This window comes from Pseudophryne corroboree, chromosome 1 (genome assembly GCF_028390025.1).
Source record: "Pseudophryne corroboree isolate aPseCor3 chromosome 1, aPseCor3.hap2, whole genome shotgun sequence".
Classification (NCBI taxonomy): domain Eukaryota; kingdom Metazoa; phylum Chordata; class Amphibia; order Anura; family Myobatrachidae; genus Pseudophryne; species Pseudophryne corroboree.
Genome location: NC_086444.1, coordinates 116,908,057 through 116,924,755, shown reverse-complemented (window position 1 = coordinate 116,924,755; position 16,699 = coordinate 116,908,057). Strand labels below are relative to the sequence as shown.

General features: G+C 47.0%; 1 protein-coding gene and 12 non-coding genes across 14 annotated transcripts in view; all 13 read left to right on the top strand.

Moving 5' to 3' along the window:
* Positions 1-16,699, top strand: part of SLC38A9 (solute carrier family 38 member 9) — a 423,549-nt gene that overhangs the window by 55,956 nt on the left and 350,894 nt on the right. The window lies entirely within an intron of this gene.
* On the top strand, positions 1,121-1,284 carry LOC134956850 (U1 spliceosomal RNA). Its single transcript, XR_010186236.1, has one exon. It is a non-coding gene; the product is annotated as a U1 spliceosomal RNA (small nuclear RNA).
* On the top strand, positions 2,431-2,594 carry LOC134958082 (U1 spliceosomal RNA). Its single transcript, XR_010186874.1, has one exon. It is a non-coding gene; the product is annotated as a U1 spliceosomal RNA (small nuclear RNA).
* Positions 3,745-3,908, top strand: LOC134958226 (U1 spliceosomal RNA). The gene has a single exon (XR_010186918.1). It is a non-coding gene; the product is annotated as a U1 spliceosomal RNA (small nuclear RNA).
* On the top strand, positions 5,055-5,218 carry LOC134959238 (U1 spliceosomal RNA). Its single transcript, XR_010187315.1, has one exon. It is a non-coding gene; the product is annotated as a U1 spliceosomal RNA (small nuclear RNA).
* Positions 6,372-6,535, top strand: LOC134956844 (U1 spliceosomal RNA). The gene has a single exon (XR_010186227.1). It is a non-coding gene; the product is annotated as a U1 spliceosomal RNA (small nuclear RNA).
* LOC134958075 (U1 spliceosomal RNA) lies at positions 7,691-7,854 on the top strand. The gene has a single exon (XR_010186872.1). It is a non-coding gene; the product is annotated as a U1 spliceosomal RNA (small nuclear RNA).
* On the top strand, positions 9,002-9,165 carry LOC134956839 (U1 spliceosomal RNA). Its single transcript, XR_010186226.1, has one exon. It is a non-coding gene; the product is annotated as a U1 spliceosomal RNA (small nuclear RNA).
* Positions 10,317-10,480, top strand: LOC134956832 (U1 spliceosomal RNA). The gene has a single exon (XR_010186221.1). It is a non-coding gene; the product is annotated as a U1 spliceosomal RNA (small nuclear RNA).
* On the top strand, positions 11,632-11,795 carry LOC134958070 (U1 spliceosomal RNA). Its single transcript, XR_010186870.1, has one exon. It is a non-coding gene; the product is annotated as a U1 spliceosomal RNA (small nuclear RNA).
* Positions 12,943-13,106, top strand: LOC134956825 (U1 spliceosomal RNA). Its single transcript, XR_010186213.1, has one exon. It is a non-coding gene; the product is annotated as a U1 spliceosomal RNA (small nuclear RNA).
* LOC134956816 (U1 spliceosomal RNA) lies at positions 14,253-14,416 on the top strand. The gene has a single exon (XR_010186204.1). It is a non-coding gene; the product is annotated as a U1 spliceosomal RNA (small nuclear RNA).
* Positions 15,576-15,739, top strand: LOC134956809 (U1 spliceosomal RNA). The gene has a single exon (XR_010186193.1). It is a non-coding gene; the product is annotated as a U1 spliceosomal RNA (small nuclear RNA).

Genomic DNA, 16,699 nt, shown 5'->3' with positions numbered 1-16,699 from the left:
GGTGACGTCTCCTCCTTTGCTGTTCAGCACTCTGTTCTGATCTCTTCTCCTGTGTGCTGGCTGCATGCTTCCTTGCTTTTTCGGGCCTTGTACTGTGCTTTGCATATGCAACCAATAGAGGGCGCTGCAGGACCCACACGGTTTCACTTGCTTTGTAAAGTAGGCCCCCACATTGTGTCAGATTTCAGGGGGAGAGAGGGAAAAAAACTTTGCTCCCTCATTTCATGCAGTAGCTTGTCTACTTTGTAAAACGGTAGGCCTCGCTGGGCTGCCGTAGTCTTCCTACACATAGTAAGCATTTCAATTGAGTTGACAAAAACTAGAAGAAAGAGAGCATTTTTGGTTTGCGTGCAGATCTTGGGCAGGTGGATTGGTGGCAAAACAAAGTATTTGTCTATGGTGCTTATAAGACGGGGGACAAAAAAAATCACATTTACTTTTGGTTCACTTTCTTGAGAAATACGCTTTTTGGGCCATTTGAGCGAAACAACTTTTGACGTGTTCAAATCAGTAAAAAGACTAATGGCTTTTTTGAGACTACAAAGTCTTTTGAAAGAAAAAAAAAAACAAAAACAAAAAACAAGGTATGATTTGTGCGAGTGCGGCAGGGGGATAAGAGAGAAAAAAAGACATTTAAAAAAATAAATAAATCTGTGACGACGACGTTCGGACGAGCGCTAACGTCTGAAAATGGTCTCGGTGCGAGGATGAGAAAACCCTCAGCAGCTAGGGGGTTAAATCTCAAGCTGCCTTTTAGATTTTATTTTCCAATTTAAGAACCCATTGAGACATAGGACGGTGCACTGCCTGTCGGTTTTCATGTAGAGATGAGGGTTGCAGCTACTGTAACTGTGCCAGACTGCTTTTATGACATCACGGTATGCAAATCAACCTGCTGCAGTGTGCCCTGGGAAGGATTTGCACTAGTTGTGCGCATAGTTTGGGGGTGCTTCCGGAACAGTCACCCTTCCTCCTTCCCATGTCAACGTGAAGAGATGCAGCCTCCCTACAGTTTTTTTCTATCCCCTGCCGAGAGTTCGCTTGTCATGGATCCGGTCAACCTCCTTCACTTGACGGGGGTGTGCCCGAGCAGGGGCCCTCCTGAGCCCTAGTCCAACTCATACTTACCTGGCAGGGGAGATACCATGATCACGAAGGTGGTTCTCCCAGGGCGAGGCTCATCCATTGCACTCCGGGTGTGCTGACCCCTGCGATTTCCCCAAATGCGGGAAACTCGACTGCATAATTTGTGGTAGTGGGGGACTGCGTTCGCGCTTTCCCCTGATCATCTCTGGTAAAAGTCAGATCTTTTTGTGTGCTGCTGGTGACGTCTCCTCCTTTGCTGTTCAACACTCTGTTCTGATCTCTTCTCCTGTGTGCTGGCTGCATGCTTCCTTGCTTTTTCGGGCCTTGTACTGTGCTTTGCATATGCAACCAATAGAGGGCGCTGCAGGACCCACACGGTTTCACTTGCTTTGTAAAGTAGGCCCCCACATTGTGTCAGATTTCAGGGGGAGAGAGGGAAAAAAACTTTGCTCCCTCATTTCATGCAGTAGCTTGTCTACTTTGTAAAACGGTAGGCCTCGCTGGGCTGCCGTAGTCTTCCTACACATAGTAAGCGTTTCAATTGAGTTGACAAAAACTAGAAGAAAGAGAGCATTTTTGGTTTGCGTGCAGATTTTGGGCAGGTGGATTGGTGGCAAAACACAAAGTATTTGTCTATGGTGCTTATAAGACGGGGGACAAAAAAAAATCACATTTACTTTTGGTTCACTTTCTTGAGAAATACGCTTTTTGGGACATTTGGGCGAAACAACTTTTGACGTGTTCAAATCAGTAAAAAGATTAATGGCTTTTTTGAGACTACAAAGTCTTTTGAAAGAAAAAAAAAACAAGGTATGATTTGTGCGAGTGCGGCAGGGGGATAAGAGAAAAAAAGACATTTAAAAAAATAAATAAATCTGTGACGACGACGTTCGGACGAGCGCTAACGTCTGAAAATGGTCTCGGTGCAAGGATGAGAAAGCCCTCAGCAGCTAGGGGGTTAAATCTCAAGCTGCCTTTTAGATTTTATTTTCCAATTTAAGAACCCATTGAGACATAGGACGGTGCACTGCCTGTCGGTTTTCATGTAGAGATGAGGGTTGCAGCTACTGTAACTGTGCCCGACTGCTTTTATGACATCACGGTATGCAAATCAACCTGCTGCAGTGTGCCCTGGGAAGGATTTGCACTAGTTGTGCGCATAGTTTGGGGGTGCTTCCGGAACAGTCACCCTTCCTCCTTCCCATGTCAACGTGAAGAGATGCAGCCTCCCTGCAGTTTTTTTCTATCCCCTGCCGAGAGTTCGCTTGTCATGGATCCGGTCAACCTCCTTCACTTGACGGGGGTGTGCCCGAGCAGGGGCCCTCCTGAGCCCTAGTCCAACTCATACTTACCTGGCAGGGGAGATACCATGATCACGAAGGTGGTTCTCCCAGGGCGAGGCTCATCCATTGCACTCCGGCTGTGCTGACCCCTGCGATTTCCCCAAATGCGGGAAACTCGACTGCATAATTTGTGGTAGTGGGGGACTGCGTTCGCGCTTTCCCCTGATCATCTCTGGTAAAAGTCAGATCTTTTTGTGTGCTGCTGGTGACGTCTCCTCCTTTGCTGTTCAGCACTCTGTTCTGATCTCTTCTCCTGTGTGCTGGCTGCATGCTTCCTTGCTTTTTCGGGCCTTGTACTGTGCTTTGCATATGCAACCAATAGAGGGCGCTGCAGGACCCACACGGTTTCACTTGCTTTGTAAAGTAGGCCCCCACATTGTGTCAGATTTCAGGGGGAGAGAGGGAAAAAAACTTTGCTCCCTGATTTCATGCAGTAGCTTGTCTACTTTGTAAAACGGTAGGCCTCGCTGGGCTGCCGTAGTCTTCCTACACATAGTAAGCGTTTCAATTGAGTTGACAAAAACTAGAAGAAAGAGAGCATTTTTGGTTTGCGTGCAGATTTTGGGCAGGTGGATTGGTGGCAAAACACAAAGTATTTGTCTATGGTGCTTATAAGACGGGGGACAAAAAAAAAATCACATTTACTTTTGGTTCACTTTCTTGAGAAATACGCTTTTTGGGCCATTTGGGCGAAACAACTTTTGACGTGTTCAAATCAGTAAAAAGACTAATGGCTTTTTTGAGACTACAAAGTCTTTTGAAAGAAAGAAAAAAAAAAACAAGGTATGATTTGTGCGAGTGCGGCAGGGGGATAAGAGAGAAAAAAAGACATTTAAAAAAATAAATCTGTGACGACGACGTTCGGACGAGCGCTAACGTCTGAAAATGGTCTCGGTGCAAGGATGAGAAAGCCCTCAGCAGCTAGGGGGTTAAATCTCAAGCTGCCTTTTAGATTTTATTTTCCAATTTAAGAACCCATTGAGACATAGGACGGTGCACTGCCTGTCGGTTTTCATGTAGAGATGAGGGTTGCAGCTACTGTAACTGTGCCAGACTGCTTTTATGACATCACGGTATGCAAATCAACCTGCTGCAGTGTGCCCTGGGAAGGATTTGCACTAGTTGTGCGCATAGTTTGGGGGTGCTTCCGGAACAGTCACCCTTCCTCCTTCCCATGTCAACGTGAAGAGATGCAGCCTCCCTACAGTTTTTTTCTATCCCCTGCCGAGAGTTCGCTTGTCATGGATCCGGTCAACCTCCTTCACTTGACGGGGGTGTGCCCGAGCAGGGGCCCTCCTGAGCCCTAGTCCAACTCATACTTACCTGGCAGGGGAGATACCATGATCACGAAGGTGATTCTCCCAGGGCGAGGCTCATCCATTGCACTCCGGGTGTGCTGACCCCTGCGATTTCCCCAAATGCGGGAAACTCGACTGCATAATTTGTGGTAGTGGGGGACTGCGTTCGCGCTTTCCCCTGATCATCTCTGGTAAAAGTCAGATCTTTTTGTGTGCTGCTGGTGACGTCTCCTCCTTTGCTGTTCAACACTCTGTTCTGATCTCTTCTCCTGTGTGCTGGCTGCATGCTTCCTTGCTTTTTCGGGCCTTGTACTGTGCTTTGCATATGCAACCAATAGAGGGCGCTGCAGGACCCACACGGTTTCACTTGCTTTGTAAAGTAGGCCCCCACATTGTGTCAGATTTCAGGGGGAGAGAGGGAAAAAAACTTTGCTCCCTCATTTCATGCAGTAGCTTGTCTACTTTGTAAAACGGTAGGCCTCGCTGGGCTGCCGTAGTCTTCCTACACATAGTAAGCGTTTCAATTGAGTTGACAAAAACTAGAAGAAAGAGAGCATTTTTGGTTTGCGTGCAGATTTTGGGCAGGTGGATTGGTGGCAAAACACAAAGTATTTGTCTATGGTGCTTATAAGACGGGGGACAAAAAAAAATCACATTTACTTTTGGTTCACTTTCTTGAGAAATACGCTTTTTGGGACATTTGGGCGAAACAACTTTTGACGTGTTCAAATCAGTAAAAAGATTAATGGCTTTTTTGAGACTACAAAGTCTTTTGAAAGAAAAAAAAAACAAGGTATGATTTGTGCGAGTGCGGCAGGGGGATAAGAGAAAAAAAGACATTTAAAAAAATAAATAAATCTGTGACGACGACGTTCGGACGAGCGCTAACGTCTGAAAATGGTCTCGGTGCAAGGATGAGAAAGCCCTCAGCAGCTAGGGGGTTAAATCTCAAGCTGCCTTTTAGATTTTATTTTCCAATTTAAGAACCCATTGAGACATAGGACGGTGCACTGCCTGTCGGTTTTCATGTAGAGATGAGGGTTGCAGCTACTGTAACTGTGCCAGACTGCTTTTATGACATCACGGTATGCAAATCAACCTGCTGCAGTGTGCCCTGGGAAGGATTTGCACTAGTTGTGCGCATAGTTTGGGGGTGCTTCCGGAACAGTCACCCTTCCTCCTTCCCATGTCAACGTGAAGAGATGCAGCCTCCCTGCAGTTTTTTTCTATCCCCTGCCGAGAGTTCGCTTGTCATGGATCCGGTCAACCTCCTTCACTTGACGGGGGGGTGCCCGAGCAGGGGCCCTCCTGAGCCCTAGTCCAACTCATACTTACCTGGCAGGGGAGATACCATGATCATGAAGGTGGTTCTCCCAGGGCGAGGCTCATCCATTGCACTCCGAGTGTGCTGACCCCTGCGATTTCCCCAAATGCGGGAAACTCGACTGCATAATTTGTGGTACTGGAGGACTGCGTTCGCGCTTTCCCCTGATCATCTCTGGTAAAAGTCAGATCTTTTTGTGTGCTGCTGGTGACGTCTCCTCCTTTGCTGTTCAGCACTCTGTTCTGATCTCTTCTCCTGTGTGCTGGCTGCATGCTTCCTTGCTTTTTCGGGCCTTGTACTGTGCTTTGCATATGCAACCAATAGAGGGCGCTGCAGGACCCACACGGTTTCACTTGCTTTGTAAAGTAGGCCCCCACATTGTGTCAGATTTCAGGGGGAGAGAGGGAAAAAAACTTTGCTCCCTCATTTCATGCAGTAGCTTGTCTACTTTGTAAAACGGTAGGCCTCGCTGGGCTGCCGTAGTCTTCCTACACATAGTAAGCGTTTCAATTGAGTTGACAAAAACTAGAAGAAAGAGAGCATTTTTGGTTTGCGTGCAGATTTTGGGCAGGTGGATTGGTGGCAAAACACAAAGTATTTGTCTATGGTGCTTATAAGACGGGGGACAAAAGAAAAAAAATCACATTTGCTTTTGGTTCACTTGCTTGAGAAATACGCTTTTTGGGCCATTTGGGTGAAACAACTTTTGACGTGTTCAAATCAGTAAAAAGACTAATGGCTTTTTTGAGACTACAAAGTCTTTTGAAAGAAAAAAAAAAGCAAGGTATGATTTGTGCGAGTGCGGCAGGGGGATAAGAGAGAAAAAAAGACATTTAAAAAAATAAATAAATCTGTGACGACGACGTTCGGACGAGCGCTAACGTCTGAAAATGGTCTCGGTGCAAGGATGAGAAAGCCCTCAGCAGCTAGGGGGTTAAATCTCAAGCTGCCTTTTAGATTTTATTTTCCAATTTAAGAACCCATTGAGACATAGGACGGTGCACTGCCTGTCGGTTTTCATGTAGAGATGAGGGTTGCAGCTACTGTAACTGTGCCCGACTGCTTTTATGACATCACGGTATGCAAATCAACCTGCTGCAGTGTGCCCTGGGAAGGATTTGCACTAGTTGTGCGCATAGTTTGGGGGTGCTTCTGGAACAGTCACCCTTCCTCCTTCCCATGTCAACGTGAAGAGATGCAGCCTCCCTGCAGTTTTTTTCTATCCCCTGCCGAGAGTTCGCTTGTCATGGATCCGGTCAACCTCCTTCACTTGACGGGGGTGTGCCCGAGCAGGGGCCCTCCTGAGCCCTAGTCCAACTCATACTTACCTGGCAGGGGAGATACCATGATCACGAAGGTGGTTCTCCCAGGGCGAGGCTCATCCATTGCACTCCGGGTGTGCTGACCCCTGCGATTTCCCCAAATGCGGGAAACTCGACTGCATAATTTGTGGTAGTGGGGGACTGCGTTCGCGCTTTCCCCTGATCATCTCTGGTAAAAGTCAGATCTTTTTGTGTGCTGCTGGTGACGTCTCCTCCTTTGCTGTTCAGCACTCTGTTCTGATCTCTTCTCCTGTGTGCTGGCTGCATGCTTCCTTGCTTTTTCGGGCCTTGTACTGTGCTTTGCATATGCAACCAATAGAGGGCGCTGCAGGACCCACACGGTTTCACTTGCTTTGTAAAGTAGGCCCCCACATTGTGTCAGATTTCAGGGGGAGAGAGGGAAAAAAACTTTGCTCCCTGATTTCATGCAGTAGCTTGTCTACTTTGTAAAACGGTAGGCCTCGCTGGGCTGCCGTAGTCTTCCTACACATAGTAAGCGTTTCAATTGAGTTGACAAAAACTAGAAGAAAGAGAGCATTTTTGGTTTGCGTGCAGATTTTGGGCAGGTGGATTGGTGGCAAAACACAAAGTATTTGTCTATGGTGCTTATAAGACGGGGGACAAAAAAAAAATCACATTTACTTTTGGTTCACTTTCTTGAGAAATACGCTTTTTGGGCCATTTGGGCGAAACAACTTTTGACGTGTTCAAATCAGTAAAAAGACTAATGGCTTTTTTGAGACTACAAAGTCTTTTGAAAGAAAGAAAAAAAAAAACAAGGTATGATTTGTGCGAGTGCGGCAGGGGGATAAGAGAGAAAAAAAGACATTTAAAAAAATAAATAAATCTGTGATGACGACGTTCGGACGAGCGCTAACGTCTGAAAATGGTCTCGGTGCAAGGATGAGAAAGCCCTCAGCAGCTAGGGGGTTAAATCTCAAGCTGCCTTTTAGATTTTATTTTCCAATTTAAGAACCCATTGAGACATAGGACGGTGCACTGCCTGTCGGTTTTCATGTAGAGATGAGGGTTGCAGCTACTGTAACTGTGCCAGACTGCTTTTATGACATCACGGTATGCAAATCAACCTGCTGCAGTGTGCCCTGGGAAGGATTTGCACTAGTTGTGCGCATAGTTTGGGGGGTGCTTCCGGAACAGTCACCCTTCCTCCTTCCCATGTCAACGTGAAGAGATGCAGCCTCCCTGCAGTTTTTTTCTATCCCCTGCCGAGAGTTCGCTTGTCATGGATCCGGTCAACCTCCTTCACTTGACGGGGGTGTGCCCGAGCAGGGGCCCTCCTGAGCCCTAGTCCAACTCATACTTACCTGGCAGGGGAGATACCATGATCACGAAGGTGGTTCTCCCAGGGCGAGGCTCATCCATTGCACTCCGGCTGTGCTGACCCCTGCGATTTCCCCAAATGCGGGAAACTCGACTGCATAATTTGTGGTAGTGGGGGACTGCGTTCGCGCTTTCCCCTGATCATCTCTGGTAAAAGTCAGATCTTTTTGTGTGCTGCTGGTGACGTCTCCTCCTTTGCTGTTCAGCACTCTGTTCTGATCTCTTCTCCTGTGTGCTGGCTGCATGCTTCCTTGCTTTTTCGGGCCTTGTACTGTGCTTTGCATATGCAACCAATAGAGGGCGCTGCAGGACCCACACGGTTTCACTTGCTTTGTAAAGTAGGCCCCCACATTGTGTCAGATTTCAGGGGGGGAGAGGGAAAAAAACTTTGCTCCCTCATTTCATGCAGTAGCTTGTCTACTTTGTAAAACGGTAGGCCTCGCTGGGCTGCCGTAGTCTTCCTACACATAGTAAGCGTTTCAATTGAGTTGACAAAAACTAGAAGAAAGAGAGCATTTTTGGTTTGCGTGCAGATTTTGGGCAGGTGGATTGGTGGCAAAACACAAAGTATTTGTCTATGGTGCTTATAAGACGGGGGACAAAAAAAAATCACATTTACTTTTGGTTCACTTTCTTGAGAAATACGCTTTTTGGGCCATTTGGGCGAAACAACTTTTGACGTGTTCAAATCAGTAAAAAGATTAATGGCTTTTTTGAGACTACAAAGTCTTTTGAAAGAAAAAAAAAAACAAGGTATGATTTGTGCGAGTGCGGCAGGGGGATAAGAGAAAAAAAGACATTTAAAAAAATAAATAAATCTGTGACGACGACGTTCGGACGAGCGCTAACGTCTGAAAATGGTCTCGGTGCAAGGATGAGAAAGCCCTCAGCAGCTAGGGGGTTAAATCTCAAGCTGCCTTTTAGATTTTATTTTCCAATTTAAGAACCCATTGAGACATAGGACGGTGCACTGCCTGTCGGTTTTCATGTAGAGATGAGGGTTGCAGCTACTGTAACTGTGCCAGACTGCTTTTATGACATCACGGTATGCAAATCAACCTGCTGCAGTGTGCCCTGGGAAGGATTTGCACTAGTTGTGCGCATAGTTTGGGGGTGCTTCCGGAACAGTCACCCTTCCTCCTTCCCATGTCAACGTGAAGAGATGCAGCCTCCCTGCAGTTTTTTTCTATCCCCTGCCGAGAGTTCGCTTGTCATGGATCCGGTCAACCTCCTTCACTTGACGGGGGTGTGCCCGAGCAGGGGCCCTCCTGAGCCCTAGTCCAACTCATACTTACCTGGCAGGGGAGATACCATGATCACGAAGGTGGTTCTCCCAGGGCGAGGCTCATCCATTGCACTCCGGGTGTGCTGACCCCTGCGATTTCCCCAAATGCGGGAAACTCGACTGCATAATTTGTGGTAGTGGGGGACTGCGTTCGCGCTTTCCCCTGATCATCTCTGGTAAAAGTCAGATCTTTTTGTGTGCTGCTGGTGACGTCTCCTCCTTTGCTGTTCAGCACTCTGTTCTGATCTCTTCTCCTGTGTGCTGGCTGCATGCTTCCTTGCTTTTTCGGGCCTTGTACTGTGCTTTGCATATGCAACCAATAGAGGGCGCTGCAGGACCCACACGGATTCACTTGCTTTGTAAAGTAGGCCCCCACATTGTGTCAGATTTCAGGGGGAGAGAGGGAAAAAAACTTTGCTCCCTCATTTCATGCAGTAGCTTGTCTACTTTGTAAAACGGTAGGCCTCGCTGGGCTGCCGTAGTCTTCCTACACATAGTAAGCGTTTCAATTGAGTTGACAAAAACTAGAAGAAAGAGAGCATTTTTGGTTTGCGTGCAGATTTTGGGCAGGTGGATTGGTGGCAAAACACAAAGTATTTGTCTATGGTGCTTATAAGACGGGGGACAAAAAAAATCACATTTACTTTTGGTTCACTTTCTTGAGAAATACGCTTTTTGGGCCATTTGGGCGAAACAACTTTTGACGTGTTCAAATCAGTAAAAAGACTAATGGCTTTTTTGAGACTACAAAGTCTTTTGAAAGAAAAAAAAAAAAAACAAGGTATGATTTGTGCGAGTGCGGCAGGGGGATAAGAGAGAAAAAAAGACATTTAAAAAAATAAATAAATCTATGACGACGACGTTCGGACGAGCGCTAACGTCTGAAAATGGTCTCGGTGCAAGGATGAGAAAGCCCTCAGCAGCTAGGGGGTTAAATCTCAAGCTGCCTTTTAGATTTTATTTTCCAATTTAAGAACCCATTGAGACATAGGACGGTGCACTGCCTGTCGGTTTTCATGTAGAGATGAGGGTTGCAGCTACTGTAACTGTGCCAGACTGCTTTTATGACATCACGGTATGCAAATCAACCTGCTGCAGTGTGCCCTGGGAAGGATTTGCACTAGTTGTGCGCATAGTTTGGGGGTGCTTCCGGAACAGTCACCCTTCCTCCTTCCCATGTCAACGTGAAGAGATGCAGCCTCCCTGCAGTTTTTTTCTATCCCCTGCCGAGAGTTCGCTTGTCATGGATCCGGTCAACCTCCTTCACTTGACGGGGGTGTGCCCGAGCAGGGGCCCTCCTGAGCCCTAGTCCAACTCATACTTACCTGGCAGGGGAGATACCATGATCACGAAGGTGGTTCTCCCAGGGCGAGGCTCATCCATTGCACTCCGGGTGTGCTGACCCCTGCGATTTCCCCAAATGCGGGAAACTCGACTGCATAATTTGTGGTAGTGGGGGACTGCGTTCGCGCTTTCCCCTGATCATCTCTGGTAAAAGTCAGATCTTTTTGTGTGCTGCTGGTGACGTCTCCTCCTTTGCTGTTCAGCACTCTGTTCTGATCTCTTCTCCTGTGTGCTGGCTGCATGCTTCCTTGCTTTTTCGGGCCTTGTACTGTGCTTTGCATATGCAACCAATAGAGGGCGCTGCAGGACCCACACGGTTTCACTTGCTTTGTAAAGTAGGCCCCCACATTGTGTCAGATTTCAGGGGGAGAGAGGGAAAAAAACTTTGCTCCCTCATTTCATGCAGTAGCTTGTCTACTTTGTAAAACGGTAGGCCTCGCTGGGCTGCCGTAGTCTTCCTACACATAGTAAGCGTTTCAATTGAGTTGACAAAAACTAGAAGAAAGAGAGCATTTTTGGTTTGCGTGCAGATTTTGGGCAGGTGGATTGGTGGCAAAACACAAAGTATTTGTCTATGGTGCTTATAAGACGGGGGACAAAAAAAAAAATCACATTTACTTTTGGTTCACTTTCTTGAGAAATACGCTTTTTGGGCCATTTGGGCGAAACAACTTTTGACGTGTTCAAATCAGTAAAAAGACTAATGGCTTTTTTGAGACTACAAAGTCTTTTGAAAGAAAAAAAAAAACAAGGTATGATTTGTGCGAGTGCGGCAGGGGGATAAGAGAGAAAAAAAGACATTTAAAAAAATAAATAAATCTGTGACGACGACGTTCGGACGAGCGCTAACGTCTGAAAATGGTCTCGGTGCAAGGATGAGAAAGCCCTCAGCAGCTAGGGGGTTAAATCTCAAGCTGCCTTTTAGATTTTATTTTCCAATTTAAGAACCCATTGAGACATAGGACGGTGCACTGCCTGTCGGTTTTCATGTAGAGATGAGGGTTGCAGCTACTGTAACTGTGCCCGACTGCTTTTATGACATCACGGTATGCAAATCAACCTGCTGCAGTTTGCCCTGGGAAGGATTTGCACTAGTTGTGCGCATAGTTTGGGGGTGCTTCCGGAACAGTCACCCTTCCTCCTTCCCATGTCAACGTGAAGAGATGCAGCCTCCCTGCAGTTTTTTTCTATCCCCTGCCGAGAGTTCGCTTGTCATGGATCCGGTCAACCTCCTTCACTTGACGGGGGTGTGCCCGAGCAGGGGCCCTCCTGAGCCCTAGTCCAACTCATACTTACCTGGCAGGGGAGATACCATGATCACGAAGGTGGTTCTCCCAGGGCGAGGCTCATCCATTGCACTCCGGCTGTGCTGACCCCTGCGATTTCCCCAAATGCGGGAAACTCGACTGCATAATTTGTGGTAGTGGGGGACTGCGTTCGCGCTTTCCCCTGATCATCTCTGGTAAAAGTCAGATCTTTTTGTGTGCTGCTGGTGACGTCTCCTCCTTTGCTGTTCAGCACTCTGTTCTGATCTCTTCTCCTGTGTGCTGGCTGCATGCTTCCTTGCTTTTTCGGGCCTTGTACTGTGCTTTGCATATGCAACCAATAGAGGGCGCTGCAGGACCCACACGGTTTCACTTGCTTTGTAAAGTAGGCCCCCACATTGTGTCAGATTTCAGGGGGAGAGAGGGAAAAAAACTTTGCTCCCTCATTTCATGCAGTAGCTTGTCTACTTTGTAAAACGGTAGGCCTCGCTGGGCTGCCGTAGTCTTCCTACACATAGTAAGCGTTTCAATTGAGTTGACAAAAACTAGAAGAAAGAGAGCATTTTTGGTTTGCGTGCAGATTTTGGGCAGGTGGATTGGTGGCAAAACACAAAGTATTTGTCTATGGTGCTTATAAGACGGGGGACAAAAAAAATCACATTTACTTTTGGTTCACTTTCTTGAGAAATACGCTTTTTGGGCCATTTGGGCGAAACAACTTTTGACGTGTTCAAATCAGTAAAAAGACTAATGGCTTTTTTGAGACTACAAAGTCTTTTGAAAGAAAAAAAAAACAAGGTATGATTTGTGCGAGTGCGGCAGGGGGATAAGAGAGAAAAAAAGACATTTAAAAAAATAAATAAATCTGTGACGACGACGTTCGGACGAGCGCTAACGTCTGAAAATGGTCTCGGTGCAAGGATGAGAAAGCCCTCAGCAGCTAGGGGGTTAAATCTCAAGCTGCCTTTTAGATTTTATTTTCCAATTTAAGAACCCATTGAGACATAGGACGGTGCACTGCCTGTCGGTTTTCATGTAGAGATGAGGGTTGCAGCTACTGTAACTGTGCCCGACTGCTTTTATGACATCACGGTATGCAAATCAACCTGCTGCAGTGTGCCCTGGGAAGGATTTGCACTAGTTGTGCGCATAGTTTGGGGGTGCTTCCGGAACAGTCACCCTTCCTCCTTCCCATGTCAACGTGAAGAGATGCAGCCTCCCTGCAGTTTTTTTCTATCCCCTGCCGAGAGTTCGCTTGTCATGGATCCGGTCAACCTCCTTCACTTGACAGGGGTGTGCCCGAGCAGGGGCCCTCCTGAGCCCTAGTCCAACTCATACTTACCTGGCAGGGGAGATACCATGATCACGAAGGTGGTTCTCCCAGGGCGAGGCTCATCCATTGCACTCCGGGTGTGCTGACCCCTGCGATTTCCCCAAATGCGGGAAACTCGACTGCATAATTTGTGGTAGTGGGGGACTGCGTTCGCGCTTTCCCCTGATCATCTCTGGTAAAAGTCAGATCTTTTTGTGTGCTGCTGGTGACGTCTCCTCCTTTGCTGTTCAGCACTCTGTTCTGATCTCTTCTCCTGTGTGCTGGCTGCATGCTTCCTTGCTTTTTCGGGCCTTGTACTGTGCTTTGCATATGCAACCAATAGAGGGCGCTGCAGGACCCACACGGTTTCACTTGCTTTGTAAAGTAGGCCCCCACATTGTGTCAGATTTCAGGGGGAGAGAGGGAAAAAAACTTTGCTCCCTCATTTCATGCAGTAGCTTGTCTACTTTGTAAAATGGTAGGCCTCGCTGGGCTGCCGTAGTCTTCCTACACATAGTAAGCGTTTCAATTGAGTTGACAAAAACTAGAAGAAAGAGAGCATTTTTGGTTTGCGTGCAGATTTTGGGCAGGTGGATTGGTGGCAAAACACAAAGTATTTGTCTATGGTGCTTATAAGACGGGGGACAAAAAAAAATCACATTTACTTTTGGTTCACTTTCTTGAGAAATACGCTTTTTGGGCCATTTGGGCGAAACAACTTTTGACGTGTTCAAATCAGTAAAAAGACTAATGGCTTTTTTGAGACTACAAAGTCTTTTGAAAGAAAAAAAAAACAAGGTATGATTTGTGCGAGTGCGGCAGGGGGATAAGAGAGAAAAAAAGACATTTAAAAAATAAATAAATCTGTGACGACGACGTTCGGACGAGCGCTAACGTCTGAAAATGGTCTCGGTGCAAGGATGAGAAAGCCCTCAGCAGCTAGGGGGTTAAATCTCAAGCTGCCTTTTAGATTTTATTTTCCAATTTAAGAACCCATTGAGACATAGGACGGTGCACTGCCTGTCGGTTTTCATGTAGAGATGAGGGTTGCAGCTACTGTAACTGTGCCAGACTGCTTTTATGACATCACGGTATGCAAATCAACCTGCTGCAGTGTGCCCTGGGAAGGATTTGCACTAGTTGTGCGCATAGTTTGGGGGTGCTTCCGGAACAGTCACCCTTCCTCCTTCCCATGTCAACGTGAAGAGATGCAGCCTCCCTGCAGTTTTTTCTATCCCCTGCCGAGAGTTCGCTTGTCATGGATCCGGTCAACCTCCTTCACTTGACGGGGGTGTGCCCGAGCAGGGGCCCTCCTGAGCCCTAGTCCAACTCATACTTACCTGGCAGGGGAGATACCATGATCACGAAGGTGGTTCTCCCAGGGCGAGGCTCATCCATTGCACTCCGGGTGTGCTGACCCCTGCGATTTCCCCAAATGCGGGAAACTCGACTGCATAATTTGTGGTAGTGGGGGACTGCGTTCGCGCTTTCCCCTGATCATCTCTGGTAAAAGTCAGATCTTTTTGTGTGCTGCTGGTGACGTCTCCTCCTTTGCTGTTCAGCACTCTGTTCTGATCTCTTCTCCTGTGTGCTGGCTGCATGCTTCCTTGCTTTTTCGGGCCTTGTACTGTGCTTTGCATATGCAACCAATAGAGGGCGCTGCAGGACCCACACGGTTTCACTTGCTTTGTAAAGTAGGCCCCCACATTGTGTCAGATTTCAGGGGGAGAGAGGGAAAAAAACTTTGCTCCCTCATTTCATGCAGTAGCTTGTCTACTTTGTAAAACGGTAGGCCTCGCTGGGCTGCCGTAGTCTTCCTACACATAGTAAGCATTTCAATTGAGTTGACAAAAACTAGAAGAAAGAGAGCATTTTTGGTTTGCGTGCAGATTTTGGGCAGGTGGATTGGTGGCAAAACAAAGTATTTGTCTATGGTGCTTATAAGACGGGGGACAAAAAAAATCACATTTACTTTTGGTTCACTTTCTTGAGAAATACGCTTTTTGGGCCATTTGGGCGAAACAACTTTTGACGTGTTCAAATCAGTAAAAAGACTAATGGCTTTTTTGAGACTACAAAGTCTTTTGAAAGAAAAAAAAAAAACAAAAAAAAAAACAAGGTATGATTTGTGCGAGTGCGGCAGGGGGATAAGAGAGAAAAAAAGACATTTAAAAAAATAAATAAATCTGTGACGACGACGTTCGGACGAGCGCTAACGTCTGAAAATGGTCTCGGTGCAAGGATGAGAAAGCCCTCAGCAGCTAGGGGGTTAAATCTCAAGCTGCCTTTTAGATTTTATTTTCCAATTTAAGAAACCATTGAGACATAGGACGGTGCACTGCCTGTCGGTTTTCATGTAGAGATGAGGGTTGCAGCTACTGTAACTGTGCCAGACTGCTTTTATGACATCACGGTATGCAAATCAACCTGCTGCAGTGTGCCCTGGGAAGGATTTGCACTAGTTGTGCGCATAGTTTGGGGGTGCTTCCGGAACAGTCACCCTTCCTCCTTCCCATGTCAACGTGAAGAGATGCAGCCTCCCTGCAGTTTTTTTCTATCCCCTGCCGAGAGTTCGCTTGTCATGGATCCGGTCAACCTCCTTCACTTGACGGGGGTGTGCCCGAGCAGGGGCCCTCCTGAGCCCTAGTCCAACTCATACTTACCTGGCAGGGGAGATACCATGATCACGAAGGTGGTTCTCCCAGGGCGAGGCTCATCCATTGCACTCCGGGTGTGCTGACCCCTGCGATTTCCCCAAATGCGGGAAACTCGACTGCATAATTTGTGGTAGTGGGGGACTGCGTTCGCGCTTTCCCCTGATCATCTCTGGTAAAAGTCAGATCTTTTTGTGTGCTGCTGGTGACGTCTCCTCCTTTGCTGTTCAGCACTCTGTTCTGATCTCTTCTCCTGTGTGCTGGCTGCATGCTTCCTTGCTTTTTCGGGCCTTGTACTGTGCTTTGCATATGCAACCAATAGAGGGCGCTGCAGGACCCACACGGTTTCACTTGCTTTGTAAAGTAGGCCCCCACATTGTGTCAGATTTCAGGGGGAGAGAGGGAAAAAAACTTTGCTCCCTCATTTCATGCAGTAGCTTGTCTACTTTGTAAAACGGTAGGCCTCGCTGGGCTGCCGTAGTCTTCCTACACATAGTAAGCGTTTCAATTGAGTTGACAAAAACTAGAAGAAAGAGAGCATTTTTGGTTTGCGTGCAGATTTTGGGCAGGTGGATTGGTGGCAAAACACAAAGTATTTGTCTATGGTGCTTATAAGACGGGGGACAAAAAAAAATCACATTTACTTTTGGTTCACTTTCTTGAGAAATACGCTTTTTGGGCCATTTGGGCGAAACAACTTTTGACGTGTTCAAATCAGTAAAAAGACTAATGGCTTTTTTGAGACTACAAAGTCTTTTGAAAGAAAAAAAAAAACAAGGTATGATTTGTGCGAGTGCGGCAGGGGGATAAGAGAGAAAAAAAGACATTTAAAAAAATAAATAAATCTGTGACGACGACGTTCGGACGAGCGCTAACGTCTGAAAATGGTCTCGGTGCAAGGATGAGAAAGCCCTCAGCAGCTAGGGGGTTAAATCTCAAGCTGCCTTTTAGATTTTATTTTCCAATTTAAGAACCCATTGAGACATAGGACGGTGCACTGCCTGTCGGTTTTCATGTAGAGATGAGGGTTGCAGCTACTGTAACTGTGCCCGACTGCTTTTATGACATCACGGTATGCAAATCAACCTGCTGCAGTGTGCCCTGGGAAGGATTTGCACTAGTTGT